Source organism: Rutidosis leptorrhynchoides, chromosome 6 (genome assembly GCF_046630445.1).
Source record: "Rutidosis leptorrhynchoides isolate AG116_Rl617_1_P2 chromosome 6, CSIRO_AGI_Rlap_v1, whole genome shotgun sequence".
Taxonomy (NCBI): Eukaryota; Viridiplantae; Streptophyta; class Magnoliopsida; order Asterales; family Asteraceae; genus Rutidosis; species Rutidosis leptorrhynchoides.
The window spans coordinates 202563711-202583893 of record NC_092338.1 but is presented as its reverse complement, the minus strand read 5'-3'; positions in this window follow the sequence as shown (position 1 = coordinate 202583893).

Below are 20183 nucleotides of genomic sequence, written 5' to 3'. Positions count from 1 at the left end.
TCATAAGTAATTATATATAAAATATCATATTAATTAGAAAAGATATGATTAATTTACTTTTTCTCCAAATATTTTCGTAGCTAAACTAGCTTCGGATACCCAATCTTGTTTTAGTCGTAGTTTCTTCATTACAGCTCTGTTTTTGTTGGTTCAATGTGCCACTTCCTTGGATCGAGTCAAATTTTAAGAATATGAACTAAAAATACCTTAGTTTGTATTCTAAATCATAGGTTATAGGTCAAACTTTGGTGAAACTTATGAAAGTGATCATTTTCCATCATAAAAACAACATTTAATGATCATTTTTCTAAAAATACTTACACTTTGAGTTAAACCATGAAATTTTTATGTGTTAACATATTCATAAGAAATATTATTTTTCCAGAACATGAACTTCCAATTCAAAGTTCAAGATAGTTTTTAATTATCCAACCCAAAACAGCCCCCGGTTGCACTCCGACGACGTAGATTCAGTTTTTAAGATGTTCTTTGTAAAACCAAGTTATATCTTGTTAGGTTAGCATATCATTATGATATATTACAGGTCTTGAAGTGTTTTAAAAGTCAAGTTAGAAGGATCTATTTAGTTTGCGAACAAGTTTGAAATCATTCAAACTATGTTCTTGTTGTTAAAATTTTATACCACAAAATAAGATAGCTATATGAATATGAATTGAATAAGATTATGAACAAGGTTACTACCTCAAGTTACTTGGACAAAGTTACTGCAAAAGATAAGAAATAATCTTGGAATCAAAGAGTGGTGGAGTTAGATCAAAAGGTTGGAAGTAAACTTCTTCAAATGGGTGGTTATTTTGATATGTTCTTGAAAGAGTTTTCTTATGGTGTTTAAGGCTTGTAATTGAAGCTAAATGATGGGGAAAATGCTTGGAGATGATCAAGTATGAAGTTAGGAGTATTTTGAGAGAAAAATGAGGGTGTAGGTATGAGAAAATGGAGTGAAAAAATGGTGTTCATTTATAAAAATGTTTTTAGTTTATAAAGAAAGAAAAGGATTCCTAATTTTGTTTTCTTACTAATAATTCATACTACTTGACAAATTCTAGTTACCTCATATCTAGAGCAGTAATAATGTTAATTAGGATGTTGATTTGATGTGTATATACCAATAGTAAATACGTATAGAAGCTGGGTATGATACGGGTACATATACCCTAGATATACGTATAGAAATCTTGAGGAAACGGAACGAGAATTCAAATATAATTATCTTTTGTGAATATACTTATATTGTTTTATGTATTTAAGTCCTTAAAAAGTGATTAAATACATTATATATACAATACATGTATAAGCATTATAGATTATAAGTATATATATCAAAGAATGTTACGTATAGTTATCGTTTTGAAAACTTAAGTTAGTAGTTTCAAAATATACTTATAACTCATTGTCATTAGTACATAATGAGATGTTAAACCATCCTTAGATCATCTTAAATATATACAAATACATATATATACACAAACATATAATTATCGTATGTTATATAGTTCGTGATATCATCGGTCATATTGGATGGTCAAACGTTGTGTAAAACTCTTTTCAAAAACACAAGTCTCAACAATTTAGATTGCTTATCATGTTGGTATGGTTTAATTTATGTAAATATTAATCTCATAAGTATAATTTGGTCGGAAAATTCTGGGTCATTACAGTACCTACCCGTTAAAGAAATTTCGTCCCTGAAATTTGATAGAGGTTGTTATGGATAACAATAAGAAGGTTTTCATGACAAATATAAGGTGATAATGGAGTTTTATCATCATTGAGTAATGTAGATAAAACGATTCGATTATGCGAAGAATATAAATGAAACTATCGTAAAAGAGTGTGATGAGTAAAATATATTCGTCTTAACCGATGATGTAGTTATGATTGATTTCCGGGATTTAAGGGATTTAAAGAGAATCTTACGTAATAAGATTTGGTTCTTTGGTGATTAAGGAAATCAGGATCTTCTTTGATTATATGCAATAATCTGTTTTGATTGCTCTGTCGGATATTTCACTATAAATTCACCCCTTCGTTTCCTTATTTTCCATGACTCACACCTTCTATTCTTTCTCCCTTGATTCTTAATTTAAAGCATTCATCAATATGCTCCATCCAGTCCTGATTCTTGATATACTCCTAACTTTTATATATGTCATTCTTCTTTTTCATCTACCACCAGAAGAATCTATTTACTTCTACTATACTCTTGTGTTTATAGTGTTTCTAATTCTCCCGTGTCTCTATATTGCTATCTGCATCGATATACACGGTTTGTAATTTCGGGGTTATTATCGAAGTTTATATTCTTCAATATTTTTTGGAGCTTCATGCTTTCGTTTTCTCTTCCCGACTTCGAGTCAAGCGAGTAATGGTCCGGAATTCGTAGATATGAAATTCAGAATGAACATAGCTAATGCTCTAAGAAGAAAATGGTAATAGAACGATTTTGATTTGTTAAATTACCAGAATACCCTGGAAAAGACCGAGTCATCCAGAAAAATATTCTCTTGATATGTTTAGAGATTAGATAGAATGTAAGAGTCGTGTAAATGGCACATGATGATGGTACTGTGAATCATCATGCTTCATTAGAAACTCAGCATGACTTACTGTAATATAATGACATTGATCAAGTGTCATTATATTATACTAATCCATACTTCAGTTCCCAACACTACTTCAAAACATTCATATTTTAAACTCGAAGGTTTCAGAATTTAGAAACTAACACAGTTTCTTTTATGTTGCAGATATTACGGAGAGATAAATGATCTCAGATAAGAATAGTTGTGAAAATATCGCCAGAAATATGGAGGATATTTATAATAGAACATACGAGAATATCTTAGAATTTCTAATATCAATGGATGATGAAGAAGATTTGTCTGTGAAGGTTTAGAATGAGAAATAAGATGTTTGCTAACGATTTCAGCAGGCACAGAATCATTTGGATTCTTTGAAGGCAAACTTATTCTTTGTGATTTGTCCACGGTTTTCTTCATAGTTTCACATAATCCGCTTTTCGATACTAAATTTTCTATCGAGCGTTCCTAACACTCCTTTCTTTATCATCAAACTTTTGGCCATTAAGATCATCTACAACATGCTGCTTCGTCAGCATTTTCAAAGTTAACTGATCTGGGTCATCGGTTATCAAACCGAGGTAGTTTCAGGAGAATTGTGTTTTTAGAATGATTAATTGCTGATGGTAATATTGTGGAATATAAAAGGTTCCCCAGTAATAATAAAGAGTACGCATATATATCGCGGTTATAATAAAGTTGTTTCGGATGAAAAGTCGGAGTTGACTTGCTGGAGCTGTGACAAAATTAGCTACTTTGGAAAGGGATTGCAAAACGATCTTCGGTAATAACAATGTCAAAGGAACTAGAACAGATACGTGTCAAACGTTTACTCAGTTTCTGAGGGTTTTTCACGTGCATAACTATATGCATCAATCTTTTCTTCCGTAGATGAAGTGCGGTTGGTTTATCCTCTCGATTGAGGTGTTTTTAAGATTCATGATAGATTTGAATGCTGATTGTAATCGTCGAGATACAATGAGGTTTAAGATGAAATCAAGTGGCAATCTTGAAGAAATGTTTAGTTTCATATGTTATAATCAATATTTTAATTCATTTTAATTGTCCAATGTCATTAGTCCACAGTCGATAGTCCACAGTAACAGTCCAATAATTCATATATAGTTTAATATATAATATACGAATTAATTAATACGTGTCGTGACCCGTATACCTCTCAGACTCGATCACAACTCAAACTATATATATTATTGTAGAATCAACCTCAACCCTGTATAGAGAACTCGATCATTACTGCATATAGAGTGTCTATGGTGATTCCAAATAATATATATAGATGCGTCGATATGATATGTCAAAACATTGTATACGTGTACCGATATTAAAAGTGCGTAAAATAATTACAGAAATTAAATGACGATAAATAAAAGTGCGATAATTAAATTGCGATAAATAAACTGCGATAAATAAAATGTAATCAGTTAGCTAGGAACAGTTAGCTGGAACAGTTAGCGTGGATTCTTAACAAAATTTTTCATAGTTAATTTGTTTGTTTCTAATAGATTTTATTTTGATATATGTTTTCTTCATATGCCACTTGTTGGATTCTGGGAAGTCAAAATCCAAATATGAAATTGAATGAAAATGGTTATTCTGTGGTGAACAGATACGTATATCGGTGGTTGTAAGTAGGATAGTAAATGACTGTTGAATCAGCTTCGACGAATGTACAATGTAACTTATTAAGATGAAATCTAATTATTCCTCGGGTATTACCTACCCGTTAAAAAAAAAATTTCACCATTAATATTTTGTACAAAAGAACTTTTAATTACAATCTTTATGAAAACATATATACATATATATTTTCTTCAGATGAAATCATGAATTTAATGAGTTAATATGATATTAATCTCATTTGCTTTTCGGTTTGAGCTAGAATAAGAAATCTCTAAAACTTTTTGAAACCACATATTCTTCGCAGAATATCAATGAAGTTATGGATCAATACTTCATCGTTCATTATTGTTGATACTCCTTGGTATCTGTGGTGCGTATGATGTTGCTGTTTGTGGGACAGATTATGATGTCGAGACGTGTGATGCGGATGTTGTTTATTAGTGGTGATGATGGTATTGTTGATGTTATTGATGGTGGTGCTGATTATGCTGCTGGTGCTGCTGCTGGTGTTTGCAACCTTCGCACCATGTTCTCCAAAGCCGTCACGCGAGCGCGAAGTTCGTTAACTTCTGCTAGTACACCGGGATGATTGGCGTTTGGAGCGAGAGAATGAACAAGATTTGTAATATGGGATAGTATATAATCGTGACAAGATACTCTAGAAATGAGAGAGAAAATGGTGTTTCGAATAGGTTCGCAGGTAAGTGCTTCAGGTTCATCGCCAAGAGGGCAATTTGGTGGATGGAATGGATCACCTTCTTCTTGTCTCCAGTGATTTAGTATATTACGAACCCATCCCTAATTCATCCAGAATAGATGATGGGAAATTGGTTGATCCATTCCGGTGACACTGCTTTCAGAGCCCGAATGGAAATCCATATCGGCATAACTGTCGGAATCTGAAGAATTCGAACTAGATGCGGAATCCATCTTGTATAATGGGGAAAATGAATTTTTGGTATGGAATAGATTATAGGAGTTAGATTTGGTACTCTTCAATACATAATTTACATATGTATATATAATACCAAAATCCCGTAAATTACGGAGAATCTTTGAAAAGATATCAGTCAAAGTTCGCAATAACAGATATGCTAAGATAAGAATTTGTCTATACACTATCAATGCAGTAAATGCAGTAAAACGTGTCTAGACTTATGAATGATGAGCAGGTAATTTCCTAAGGATGATAAGCAGATGATTTCCGACTAGAAATGATAAGCAAAACTTTTGACATGTAGACACGGTCGAAGTCCAGACTCATTAATGCATCCTAACAACTACTAGTTAGACACACTAATGCAAGACCTGGTTCGCTACGACCACCGTTCTGATACCAACTGAAAGGACCCATCCTAATCCACCTGGACGAAGTCATCAACATTTGGTCCCATTGCGATGATCGGCTCCAAGTAATGTCCTTATATTGAGCAAATGCACAGCGAAAGACTTAATTCGTACCTGAGAATAAACATGCTTTAAAGTGTCAACCAAAAGGTTGGTGAGTTCATAGGTTTATCATAACAATCATTTCAATATGTTAATAGACCACAAGATTTCATAATCATAAACATAATACACTCGCAAATGTATGTAAAGTATTCTAAGTGGTTGAGCACTTGGTAACCATACTTAACATTTAATCAACGTCGCATATTCCCTTTATTATGAAATCTCACTACACCGTACCAAGTGTAGTCACCAAAACGAAGTACTATGCAACTGTTGAATACTGGTCGTCCAGTCCGGTTGGGGTTGTCAGGCCCGATAGATCTATCAACAGGATTCGCGTTTACAATACCTATGTAAATAGTAGTTACCAAGCTACAGGGAAATATGCCAGTGGTACAACTCAACGTAGAATATATTTTTAAGTACTTGTGTCTATTTTGTAAACATTTATAAAAGCAGCGCATGTATTCTCAGCCCAAAAATATATATTGCAAAAGCAATTAAAAAGGGAGCAAATGAAACTCACTTTTGCCTTGAAGGTATTTAATTCGACTTGGTCTCCGATAGATATCACGAACCTAACCATATATATAATATATCAACATATTTTCTTTTTAAGTAATCGTTACATATAGATATATATATATATATATATATATATATATATATATATATATATATATATATATATATATATATATATATATATATATATATATATATATATATATATACTTTTAATACTTTTAATATTTTTCTTAGTCCGTAGTTAGCAGTCCGATGTTAGTGGTCCACAATTAGTTGCTTAAATAAAATAAATAAAGACCCCATCGTATTCGTATTGATCAGAATTAATCTCGACCCATGGTACCATGTTGTCAAATGACGTGTTGCGTACATAAAGGTACCGTGTTGTCAAATGACGTGTTGCGTACAATCATGAGGTCTTATGATTAATCTTCTCGTGTTGTTTACGGGTGGTCTTGAAATATATAAAATCAAATCATAAGTAATTATATATAAAATATCATATTAATTAGAAAAGATATGATTAATTTACTTTTTCTCCAAATATTTTCGTAGCTAAACTAGCTTCGGATACCCAATCTTGTTTTCGTCGTAGTTTCTTCATTACAACTCTGTTTTTGTTGGTTCAACGTGCCACTTCCTTGGATCGAGTCAAATTTTAAAAATATGAACTGAAAATACCTTAGTTTATATTCTAAATCATAGGTTATAGGTCAAACTTTGGTGAAACTTATGAAAGTGATCATTTTCCATCATAAAAACAACATTTAATGATCATTTTTCTAAAAATACTTACACTTTGAGTTAAACCATGAAATTTTTATGTGTTAACATATTCATAAGAAATATTATTTTTCCAGAACATGAACTTCCAATTCAAAGTTCAAGATAGTTTTTAATTATCCAACCCAAAACAGCCCCCGGTTGCACTCCGACGACGTAGATTCAGTTTTTAAGATGTTCTTTGTAAAACCAAGTTATATCTTGTTAGGTTAGCATATAATTATGATATATTACAGGTCTTGAAGTATTTTAAAAGTCAAGTTAGAAGGATCTATTTAGTTTGCTAACAAGTTTGAAATCATTCAAACTATGTTCTTGTTGTTAAAATTTTATACCACAAAATAAGATAGCTATATGAATATGAATTGAATAAGATTATGAACAAGGTTACTACCTCAAGTTACTTGGACAAAGTTACTGAAAAAGATAAGAAATAATCTTGGAATCAAAGAGTGGTGGAGTTAGATCAAAAGGTTGGAAGTAAACTTCTTCAAATGGGTGGTTATTTTGATATGTTCTTGAAAGAGTTTTCTTATGGTGTTTAAGGCTTGTAATTGAAGCTAAATGATGGGGAAAATGTTTGGAGATGATCAAGTATGAAGTTAGGAGTATTTTGAGAGAGAAATGAGGGTGTAGGTATGAGAAAATGGAGTGAAGAAATGGTGTTCATTTATAAAAATGTTTTTAGTTTATAAAGAAAGAAAAGGATTCCTAATTTTGTTTTCTTACTAATAATTCATACTACTTGACAAATTATAGTTACCTCATATCTAGAGCAGTAATAATGTTGATTAGGATGTTGATTTGATGTGTATATACCAATAGTAAATACGTATAGAAGCTGGGTATGATACGGGTACATATACCCTAGATATACATATAGAAATCTTGAGGAAACGGAACGAGAATTCAAATATAATTATCTTTTGTGAATATACTTATATTGTTTTATGTATTTAAGTCCTTAAAAAGTGATTAAATACATTATATATACGATACATGTATAAGCATTATAGATTATAAGTATATATATCAAAGAATGTTACGTATAGTTATCGTTTTGAAAACTTAAGTTAGTAGTTTCAAAATATACTTATAACTCATTGTCATTAGTACATAATGAGATGTTAAACCATCCTTAGATCATGTTAAATATATACAAATACATATATATACACAAACATATAATTATCGTATGTTATATAGTTCGTGATATCATCGGTCATATTGGACGGTCAAACGTTGTGTAAAACTCTTTTCAAAAACACAAATCTCAACAATTTAGATTGCTTATCATGTTGGTATGGTTTAATTTATGTAAATATTAATCTCATAAGTATAATTTGGTCAGAAAATTCCGGGTCATTACACCGCAAGCCTCAACATCACAATATGTACCTTGAACATCAACGTCATACGCACCATAGATACCAAGGAGTACCAACAACAATAACCGATGAAGTATTGATTCATAACTTCATTGGAGAAATATTCTGCGGCGAATATGTAATCTCTAAAGTCTTAGAGATAATCTATTCCAGCCGTAACCGTAAATCAGATAAGTGGACCGAAATGATAGAAGGAAGAGTAGAAACCCTGACCGGAATGGTGCACGATTTACAAGCTAGACTTGTTTTACCAACAGCATCAACAGTACCCTTAGCCTCACCAGCACAGTCAGTGCTGTCAACATTGCCTCTAACATCACAAGCTCCGCCAGTTCAAGAAAGCACCGTGGACATCATTACGAGTCAACAACGAGTATATTGTATCAATGAGTTATGAAGTAATAACTCAATTCCTCTAAAGAATTTATATGTATATCTTATATATATAAATTTTAAAACCATCATAAATCTTTTCGTACTAAGCTATTATGTATGAATTGAAAAAGGGTAAATACTACTCGGTTAATTCATATTACTAATATGCTATGATGTACATCCTTCGTTAACGACTTAACCATCGTTAACTACAATCTCTGTTTCAACTCAATGAATTTCATTTCATAATAAACCAGGTGTATTATTCAATTACATAATTGATTTTACATTTTCATTTTCGATGTACTCAAAACTTTCCAGAAAACATCATCTGTGCCTTGTAAGGTTCACACAAATTTTCCACGAGCACCACACCCTTCACCGAGGAATATCAATAAGAATAAATAATGAAGTATTGATTTCATTAGAGAAATACTCCGCAAAGATTATGTAATCTTTAATATTTTAAAGATTAATCATTTCTAAGTCAAGCCGAAAATCAAATGAGCTTAATATGATATTAACTCATTAAATCTGTATTACATCTGAAAAAAATATACATACATATATTTTCATAAAGACGGTAATAAAAATTCTTTTGTACAAAATATTACTTGTGAAATCTTTAACGGGTAAGTAATACCCGGGAAATATATAAGTTCACAATTAATATGTTACACTGTACATTCTTCAACTTTGATTCAAAAATCATTAACTATATTGCAATACACAATCATTCTCATACAAATTCGATTACATATTCTGATATTGACGGATCAGAATCTAAATCATAACTCTGAACTGGTGACATCACTCTTAGATCTCTACATCTTTCAAAGCTATACTTTGACTTTAAAACAGTGCAAGATCCTTTAACGTTGTTTTTACCGAAAATAATCTTGCAATCCCTTTTCAAAGTATCCAGTTTTACCACACTTCCAACCAGTCAACTTTGACTTTTCAGATTAGCCTTATTGTAATTTGGACATATACGTTCTTGTTACAGGGGAACCTTTCATGTCCCCCCACATTAGCAGTAAATTTACCAGCAACTTCATTAATCTGTGACTTAAGTTTCTTCGAAAAGTCACTATAATTATTCATTGAAACCCTATCATGTACTCATCCACATCTTGTAACAATAGTTGCCGTTCCAACTACCAGGAATTAGCAATCAGTATTTCAAATTTTGCAGCAATTCTACGCCAACAGTTATATATATACATATAATGTCTATCTCCTAGACTTACTTACTTCGAATGTGAAGTTTCTGAAAAACACCCCAAACTGCGAAACTAGTTCTCCGAACTTTGGAAAAATGCTGATGAAGCAGCAAAAACTGTGAACAACTTTAATAGTTGAAAGTTTAATGATAAAGAGTAGTGTGTTGGAAAAGCACAGAAAAAGAGAAAGTTTGGTGTTGGAAAACGGATTGAGCAAACCATGAAGGAAGCTGTGGACAAATCACAAAGAAGAAATCTACCTTCAAAGAATCCAAATGATTCAGTATCTGCTTAAGTCATTAACGAATACCTTGTTCCTGACTTAAAATCCGTTACGAACAAATCTTCTTCATCATCCTTCGATATTATAAATTCTAAGATATCCTCGTATCTTTCATTATAAATATCCTTGATACTTCTGGAGATATCTTCATGACTATTCTTATCTGAAATCATTCATCTCTTCGCGCTATCTGTGTTACATCATAAAAGAAACTATTTTAGTTTTAAAAATCTGAAAAATTCGAAAAATGGATGTTTGAAGTAATGTTGGGAATTGAAGCATGAGTTAGTATAATATAATGACACTTGATCAACGTGATTATATTACAATAAGTCATGCTGAGTTTCTAATGGAACGTGATAAAGGTTCACAGATCACACCCTCATCATGAACCATGTTATATAACTCTTTTATTCTATTTAACCTCTAAACATATCAAGAAAATATTTTTCTTGATGATTCTGTCTTTTCCGGATATTCTGGTAATTTGACAAATCAAGATCGTGCCATTACGATTACTTTCTCAGAACATTAACTATGTTCATCCAAAACTCCATACCTACGAATTCTAGACCATTATTCGCTTGACTTAAGGTCGGGAAGAGAAAACGAAAGCATGAAGCTCTGAAATATAATGGAGAATATAAAGCCCGATAATAACCCCGAAATTACAAACCATGTATATCAATGCGTATAGCAATATAAAGACACGGGAGAATGAAAAACACTATAACCCCAAGGTAATGGTAGAAGAAAATAACTTCCTCTGGTGGTAGATGAAAAAGAAGAATGACAGATATAAAAGTTAGGCGTATATCAAGAATCAGAACTGGATGAAGCATTTCACAATCTTTTGAAAGTATGAAATAAGGAAGAAGATGTAGGAGTGGTGAAAATAATGAAACGGAAGTGGTTAATTTATAGCGAAATATCAGACATAGAAATCGGGGCAGATTACGCATTTAATCAAAGGAAATCCTAATTTCTGCAATACCGAAGAATCAAATCTTATTTAGATTATGAAGATTTTCTATTCCTTAAATTCCGAAAATCAATCGTTACTACGTCAAGAGTTAAAACGAATCTCTATTCTCCATTTCACTCTATTACGATAACTTCCCTCATACGCTTCGAGTAATCGGATTGTTTTGTCCATATTATTCAATGGTGATAAAATTCTATTTATCAACTCATATTCGTCATGGAAACATTTTTATTGTTAGCCATGACGACCTCACCCAAATTTCGGGACGAAATTTCTTTAACGGGTAGGCACTGTGATGACCCGAAAATTTCTGACCAAATTTAAACTTAATCTATAACGTTTCCGACATGATAAGCAAAGTCTGTAATGTTGAGTCACGAAAGTTTTGGAACTATATTCATGTAATCAATTATTCTTTGACTGTTCTCGAAGATTCACGAAAAATATATATATAAAACTTAATTTGCATATATATATATATATATATATATATATATATATATATATATATATATATATATATATATATATATATATATGATTTCAAGTTATTTAGTAAACGATAGTAACATTCGATTATTGATTCGATTGATATTTAGATAAGTTAACTAAAACGTTTAAGATCAACCAGTAAAACACTAATTTGCTACAGTATTTTTGAATTGCTACAGTACCCGAAAAGCTACAGTGTTTTCGAAAATCACTATTTGCTACAGTAAAAAAACTTTGCTACAGTAACTTTGCTACAGTAACAGTATTTCAAAATGAAAATGTATATATGTATATGTATATACTATGAGACAATGATTTATAGAAGTAAATGACCAAAACACTCAAATATATAAGTTACATCTCGAGTGGTATAGTTTATGGATAATTTAAGTCTAATTTTTGACAAAGGTACGACTCACGAAACGAAAAATACAAGTTTTCTCAGCGTACGAAGGGACATTCGAAAAACCGGGACATAAGTCGAGTGACGACGTACGACTTATCGGAACAAAAGTTACAAGTTAACTATGCACGTAAATATAATATAATATATAAATAATTATATAAATTAAATATATTATATAAATTTATGTCGACAAACAAAAAGTTAAACGATTGTGAGCTGTCATGGACACCCATGCGATCGCATGGGATTTACCCCTTCAAGCCATGCGATCGGATGGCAGGAGATTTCAGGATTTATCTATAAAACTCGACATTCTGTTCGACACAAGCACACACACAAATATTCATTTACTCCCTCTGTATAATAATTATTATTATTTATATTATTAAGATTAATATTATTATTAATCTTATTATTATTAGTAGTATTAGTATTATTATTGTTATTACATAAAATATTATGACGAGGTTATGAGCGGGTTATTTTCAAAAATGGGTTTTCGAGCGGGATAGAGCTAAGGAAACTATGGGTTATAGCCATGGAGGTTATGGGTAATGTTCGTGGGTATTGTTTTCAAATCAAACCTAGTGTTTATCATCTCTGTTACGTCTACGTACTTGCCTGCAATATTGAATCACAATAATGATACGTGATGTAGTGACCCGTCCTAATCCATCTGGATGAAGTCTTCAACAGTTGGTCCCAATGCGAGGTTCTGACCCCTATATGCCATGAACGACTCCATGTAATATGAGCAAATGCATAGCAGAAGATTTCTTTCGTACCTGAGAATAAACATGCTTAAAAGTGTCAACCAAAAGGTTGGTGAGTTCATAGGTTTATCATAACAATCGTTTCATTATATTAATATACCACAAGATTTCCGTTTATAAATATATGTACACTCGCAAGTGTATAAAAGTATTCTATAAGTTATAGGCACCTGGTAACAAGCCTTAACGTTCATGTTTTACCCTCTGAAGTACACCAGATTAGGTGTGTTTAAAATAACCTCGAAGTACTAAAGCATCCCATAGTCAGGATGGGGTTTGTCAGGCCTAATATATCTATCTTTAGGATTCACGCCTACCGTACATAGACAAGTAGTTTAATGTTACCAAGCTAAGGGTATATTTCTGGTTTAAACCCACGTAGAATTAGTTTTAGTACTTGTGCCTATTTCGTAAAACATTTATAAAACATCGCATGTATTCTCAGCCCAAAAATATATAATGCAAAAGCATTTAAAAAGGGAGCAAATGAAACTCACCTAATGTATTTTGTAGTAAAAATACATATGACGACATTTAACAAGTGTAGGGTTGACCTCGGATTCACGAACCTATATCATGTATATATATTAACACATTATAATATAAATCAATTAAGTTTATATATTTTGTTATGTATCAAGACTAATGTTCTTATATATAATTTTATTAATACTCATAATACATTATAATACTTACTTGATATTTAGTTAATGTTATATTAATAATATTAGTTAAAACAAAATTTATGTGATATTTGTATACCTTATGTAAAAATATATTTTTATATATATACATATGTTGTTTTGTAAAATAAATAATTGTAGTATTACTAGATTAAGGATAATAATAATAATAACAATAATAATAATAATAATAATAATAATAATAATAATAATAATAATAATAATAATAATAATAATAATAATAATAATAATAATAATAATAATAATTTTTGGTAATGAAAAACTACCTCAAAACAAGCTTTAAAATTAAAATGTCACTAGCAGGGATTGAACCCGTGACCACTCGCTCATCTAGCAACACCCCACACCATTCCTCCATCTTTGTTTTTCTAATCTATGGCACGAATTTAATTTACTTGACCTGTAAACTATTCAGCCCAACCGAAATTAGATCATGGCCCAACAGTGAATATCCGGCCCAATTCTCTTGGCCCAACTTAGTCTTCATAACAATTAGGAAGCCCAAGATCCAAAATCAAGTTTCCTATTTTCGGTTTACATTAAAATGAGCAGCCATTCATTTGCTATCACTTTTACCTTCTTAACATCATAACCGAAATCATGATTATCATCATCATCATAGACTTCCTTCTTCATCATCTATCATGTATGATTATCATCGTACTAGTGATATCATCATCTTTTGTTTACCCTTTAATCGTGATCATCAAGTCCATAATTTTCATCATAACCGTCATAGTTTATTCAACATTTTTCTTCAACGAAGGTTGCAATTGGGTCACGGTATCAAAACAAAACATGGCCCAAATAAAAAAAAACGTGTCTCATTTGTTTTCTTTCACAGAAAGTTCGACTAGATACGTAGTTAACATCAACCTTATTTTATCATTAAACACATATAGCCAAAATGTCTTTATATGTGGCCCCTTTTATGGTCTGCCATTCCTTTGTATATAGTCCCACTATGGATAGCAACTTGGTTATATATTTAAACTGTGCCGATCAACTTTATTATACTAATTATCATTATATTCTTTTCCATGTTATTGTCACGGCAAGCAGAAAAAGGAAAGAAATCAAACAGAAAATGCAGCAACGGTTATTCGTGTTGTTGGGTTGTTTCTCACAACAGAAATTAATAGCAGCTATAGGTACGTAGCAGCAGCTGTATCATACAGATATGTTAGTTTGCAAGTAGTTGTAAACGTGGTGAGAGGTGACAGGTTTGTTCAGGGTGGTGGGTTGCAGGTTTTTTTAAAGATTTTTGAAAAAGGATGTTGGTTTTGTGTCTCGGACCAAATCAGAAGTCCTTAACAGTCTACAAGGATTCATGTAATGGTGGTTGTAATGGAATAGTTTGAAAGTGGTATGGACGTCCGGTGATTTTTATGAGCTCACGAAGGAGATAACAAGAAGAAGGAAGAGAGATAGAAAAGAAGGTAATAGCCGGGTTTCGAGTGATGGTGATGGTTTTGATATCATGATGGTGTAGGGTGGTAACCGTGGTGGTCGTGGGTTCCTGGTTCTTGCTTGGTTCAAACGAATTCAATAACGAGCTTAAACGATTCGGGTTGTAATGACGATGATTGTGTTAGTGGGTTTCAATCATATAACAACTAACCGTTTGATGATGACGAATGATGTTGCTCAAAGATGGTGATCATGGTTGCTTACGGTGGTAATGGTGACAATCACAAAGGTGATACCGGCGGTTGAGACTTGTTATAGTTTTGTGGTTCATCGAGGAAAACAAGAAAGAAGGTGAAATGGGTTTTCTTTGTATTTAAAAAAAAAAAGAAGGGATTAGAATGTAAGTCGGGTGGCTTTATCTATATGTAATTGTATCTGTATGTATTACTAAATATAACTTCAATCAAGGGGCAACAACCAATTTAACACAGTACTCAAATCATAATTCAAAGAATCACGGGTGAGGGAAGAATAGAGAAAAGAAGAAGAAAAAAGTTTAAAGGTGAAAGTGATATCAAAACAACTCACACGTTATATCTTTATTTATGTTTTATACGGGGTAATTAATATTAATAATTTATGAACATAAACATATTAATAATAACAATGCTATTAATATTAATAATTAATAATAATAATAATAAAAATACTAATAATATAATAATAACAATAATAATAATATTAATGATAAAGATACTAATAAGAATAAATAATAATAATATGATAATATTAATAAGTAATAATAATAATAATAATAATTATATACACATAATAACTATAAAAAAAATTATAAATTTTACATACAATATCTATAAATTACAATATACCTATATTAGTTATGTATAGGACATATAGTATAATATAGTATGATATCTACTATTGTTTATATGTAATCGTTCGCTTATTAATTTCGTATAGTATAATATAGTATGATATCTACAATATATAACAACTAACCGTTCGATGATGATGAATGATGTTGCTCAAAGATGGTGATCATGGTTGCTTACGGTGGTAATGGTGACAATCACAAAGGTGATACCGGCGGTTGAGACTTGTTATAGTTTTGTGGTTCATCGAGGAAAACAAGAAAGAAGGTGAAATGGGTTTTCTTTGTATTTTTTAAAAAAAAGAAGGGATTAGAATGTAAGTCGGGTGGCTTTATCTATATGTAATTGTATCTGTATGTATTACTAAATATAACTTCAATCAAGGGACAACAACCAATTTAACACAGTACCCAAATCATAATTCAAAGAATCACGGGTGAGGGAAGAATAGAGAAAAGAAGAAGAAAAAAGTTTAAAGGTGAAAGTGATATCAAAACAACTCACACGTTATATCTTTATTTATGTTTTATACGGGGTAATTAATATTAATAATTTATGAACATAAACATATTAATAATAACAATGCTATTAATACTAATAATTAATAATAATAATAATAATAAAAATACTAATAATATAATAATAACAATAATAATAATATTAATGATAAAGATACTAATAAGAATAAATAATAATAATATGATAATATTAATAAGTAATAATAATTATATACACATAATAACTATAAAAAAATATTATAAATTTTACATACAATATCTATAAATTACAATATACCTATATTAGTTATGTATAGGACATATAGTATAATATAGTATGATATCTACAATTGTTTATATGTAATCGTTCGCTTATTAATTTCATATTTAACTTGTTTAATATCAAACGAGATGACAAACGAGTGTTAAAGTTAATTAATAATTATGTTCCATATATACTTTATATATGTATATATAGATTCATAACAGATTTCATTATATTTTATTATTTTACATATTTATTCTTAATAATTAAATCTTATATTATTTAAAATTATAATACAAATTATGATACATACATATATATACATATATTTAAATCGATATACATATATATATATATATATATATATATATATATATATATATATATATATATATATATATATATATATATATATATATATATATATATATATATATATATATATCTATTTGCAAGTAGTTGTTCGTGAATCGTTAGAATTTGGTTGAGGTCGAATGATTACATGAACACAGTTCAAAATGTTTGAGATTTAGCTTAACAGACTTTGCTTATCATGTCGGAATCATGTAAAGATAAAGTTTAAATTTGGTCAGAAATTTCCGGGTTGTCACAGTACCTACCCGTTAAAGAAATTTCGTCCCGAAATTTGAGTGTGGTCGTCATGGCTAACAATAAAAATGTTTTCATAACGATTATAAATTGACAAATAGAGTTTTATTATCATCGAGTAATATGGATAAAAAAATTCGATTACTCGAAGCGTACAAATGAAGCTATCACAAAAGAGTGAAATGAATAAATGCAGATTCGCCTTGTCCGGTGACATAGTCACCGTTGATTTCCGGAATTTAAAGGGTTTAAAGAAAATCTTCGAAATCTATAAGAGTTGATTCTTTGGTGAATAAGGAAATCAAGATCTCTATAATTAAATACGGTAATCTGCCTCGATTACTCTGTCTGATATTTCCATTATAAATTAAGTTCTTCCGTTCCATTATTCTCACCATTCCTATACTTTCTTTCTTAGTCCATACATCTAAAAGTTTGTGAAAATGTTTAATCCAGTTCTAATCCTTGATATTTTTTTTTTCTAATTATCATTTCTGTCATCCTTCTTTTCAATCTTCCACCAGAAAAATCTATTTACTTCTATTATTACCTTGGGGGAAACTATTATTAATTATACCGTGTCTTTATATTGCGATAAACATTGATATACATGGTTTGTAATTTATGTGTTATTATCGGGCTTTATATTCCCCCTTATATTTTGGAGTTTCATACTTTTATTTTCTCTTCCCGACTTTAAGTCAAGCGAATAATGGTCCAGAATTCGTAGATATTGAGTTTCGAATGATTATAATGTTCTAAGCAGGAAAGGACGTATTAGCACAATTTGATTTGTGAAATTACCAGAATTTCTGAGGATAGAACTATCAAGAATATATTTTCTTGATATGTTTAGAAGTTAAGCAGAATGAAAGTTTTATGTAACATGACACATGATGATGGTATGATCTACTGTGAACCATCATCACGTTTCATTAGAAACTCAGCATGACTTACTGTAATATAATCACGTTGGCCGGGCGTCATTATATTATACTAACCCATGGTCCAATTCCCAACACTTCTCCACAATTCATTCATAATTTATACTTATATTTTACAAAAGTTTCCATTATAATGGAATACAGAAAACACAAAGAGGTAGATAATTTCAGACAAGAATATTTATGAAAATATCCTCAGAATTATCGAAGATATTTATGATGATATTTTGAAATTTATAAGTTCGTAAGTTTATGAAGAAAAAATTTTGATTTTAACATGACTTCGGAGCAATATATCCTCTAAAGACTTCATCGGATCCAGAATTACCTGGATTCTTTGAATACAGGGTTTGGTCCTTGTATTTTACCTTGGTCTCCTTCAAGGTTAGCTCAATCCGTTTTCAGTACCAAATTTTCTATCGAGCGTTCCTAACACTCCATTCTTTATCATCAAACTCTTGACCATTAAGACTATTTACTACATGCTGCTTCATCAGCATTTTCAATTTTAACGGATCTGGATCATTGGTTATCAAACCGAGGGCTTTCAAGAGAATTGTGTTTTTAGATGATTAAATGCCGATTTCTGGTAATATGGTGGAATATAAAAGGTTCCTCGATAACAATAAAAGAGCACACATATATATCAAGGTTATAATAAGGTTGTTTCGAGCGAAAAGTCGAAGTTGGCTTGCTGGAGCTGTGAAAAAATTGACTATTTTGAGAAAGAACTACAAAGTTATTTTGGGTAATAATAACACTAAAGGAATTAGCACAGCTACGTGTTAAACGTTTACTCAGTTTCCGAGAGTTCTTCAGGTGCATAACTATATGCATAAATCTTTCCTTCCGTAGATGAAGTGCGGTTGATTCATTCTTTCGATTGAGGTGTTTTTATGAAAGGTTTTAATGCATATTGTAATCGTCAAGATATAATTGAGATTTAAGATAATATCAAGTGGCAAACTTGAAGAAATGTTTAGTTTCATATGTTATAATCAATATTTTAATTCATTTTAATTGTCCAATGTTATTAGTTCACAGTCGATAGTCCATAGTTGACAGTCCAATAATTCATATATAGTTTAATATATAATATTCGAATTAATTAATACGTATCGTGACCCGTGTACATGTCTCAGACTCGATCACAACTCAAAGTATATATATTATTGTAGAATCAACCTCAACCCTGTATAGAGAATTCGATCATTACTGCATATAGAGTGTCTATGGTTATTCCAAATAATATATATATATATATATATATATATATATATATATATATATGTATATATATATATATATATATATATATATATATATATATATGTATATGTGTGTGTGTATATATATATATATATATATATATATATATATATATATATATATATATATATATATATATATATATATATATATATATATATATATATATATATATATATATGCGTCGATATGATATGTCAAAACCTTGTATACGTGTCTCGATATTTAAAGTGCGTAAAATAAATACAGAAATTAAATGATGATAAATAAAATTGCGAGAATTAAATTGCGATAAAATAAATTGCGATAAATAAAATGTAATACGGAATTAACAGTTAGCTAGGAACAGTTAGCTGGAAACAGTTAGCGTGGATTCTTAACAAAATTTTTCATAGTTAATTTGTTTATTTCTAACAAATTTTATTTTGTCAAATGTTTTCTTCATTATGCCACTTGTTGGATTCTAATAAATCAAAATCCAAATATGAAATTGGATGAATATGGTTATTCTGTGGTGAACGGATTTGTATATCGGTGGATGTAAATAGGATAGTAAATGACTGTTGGATCAGATTTGAAAGAATGTACTGTAACATCCCGCGTTTTTCCGTTAAATTTAATTTTAACACCGTCTTTTTTTTTTAAAAACATAATCTTTCGTATTTA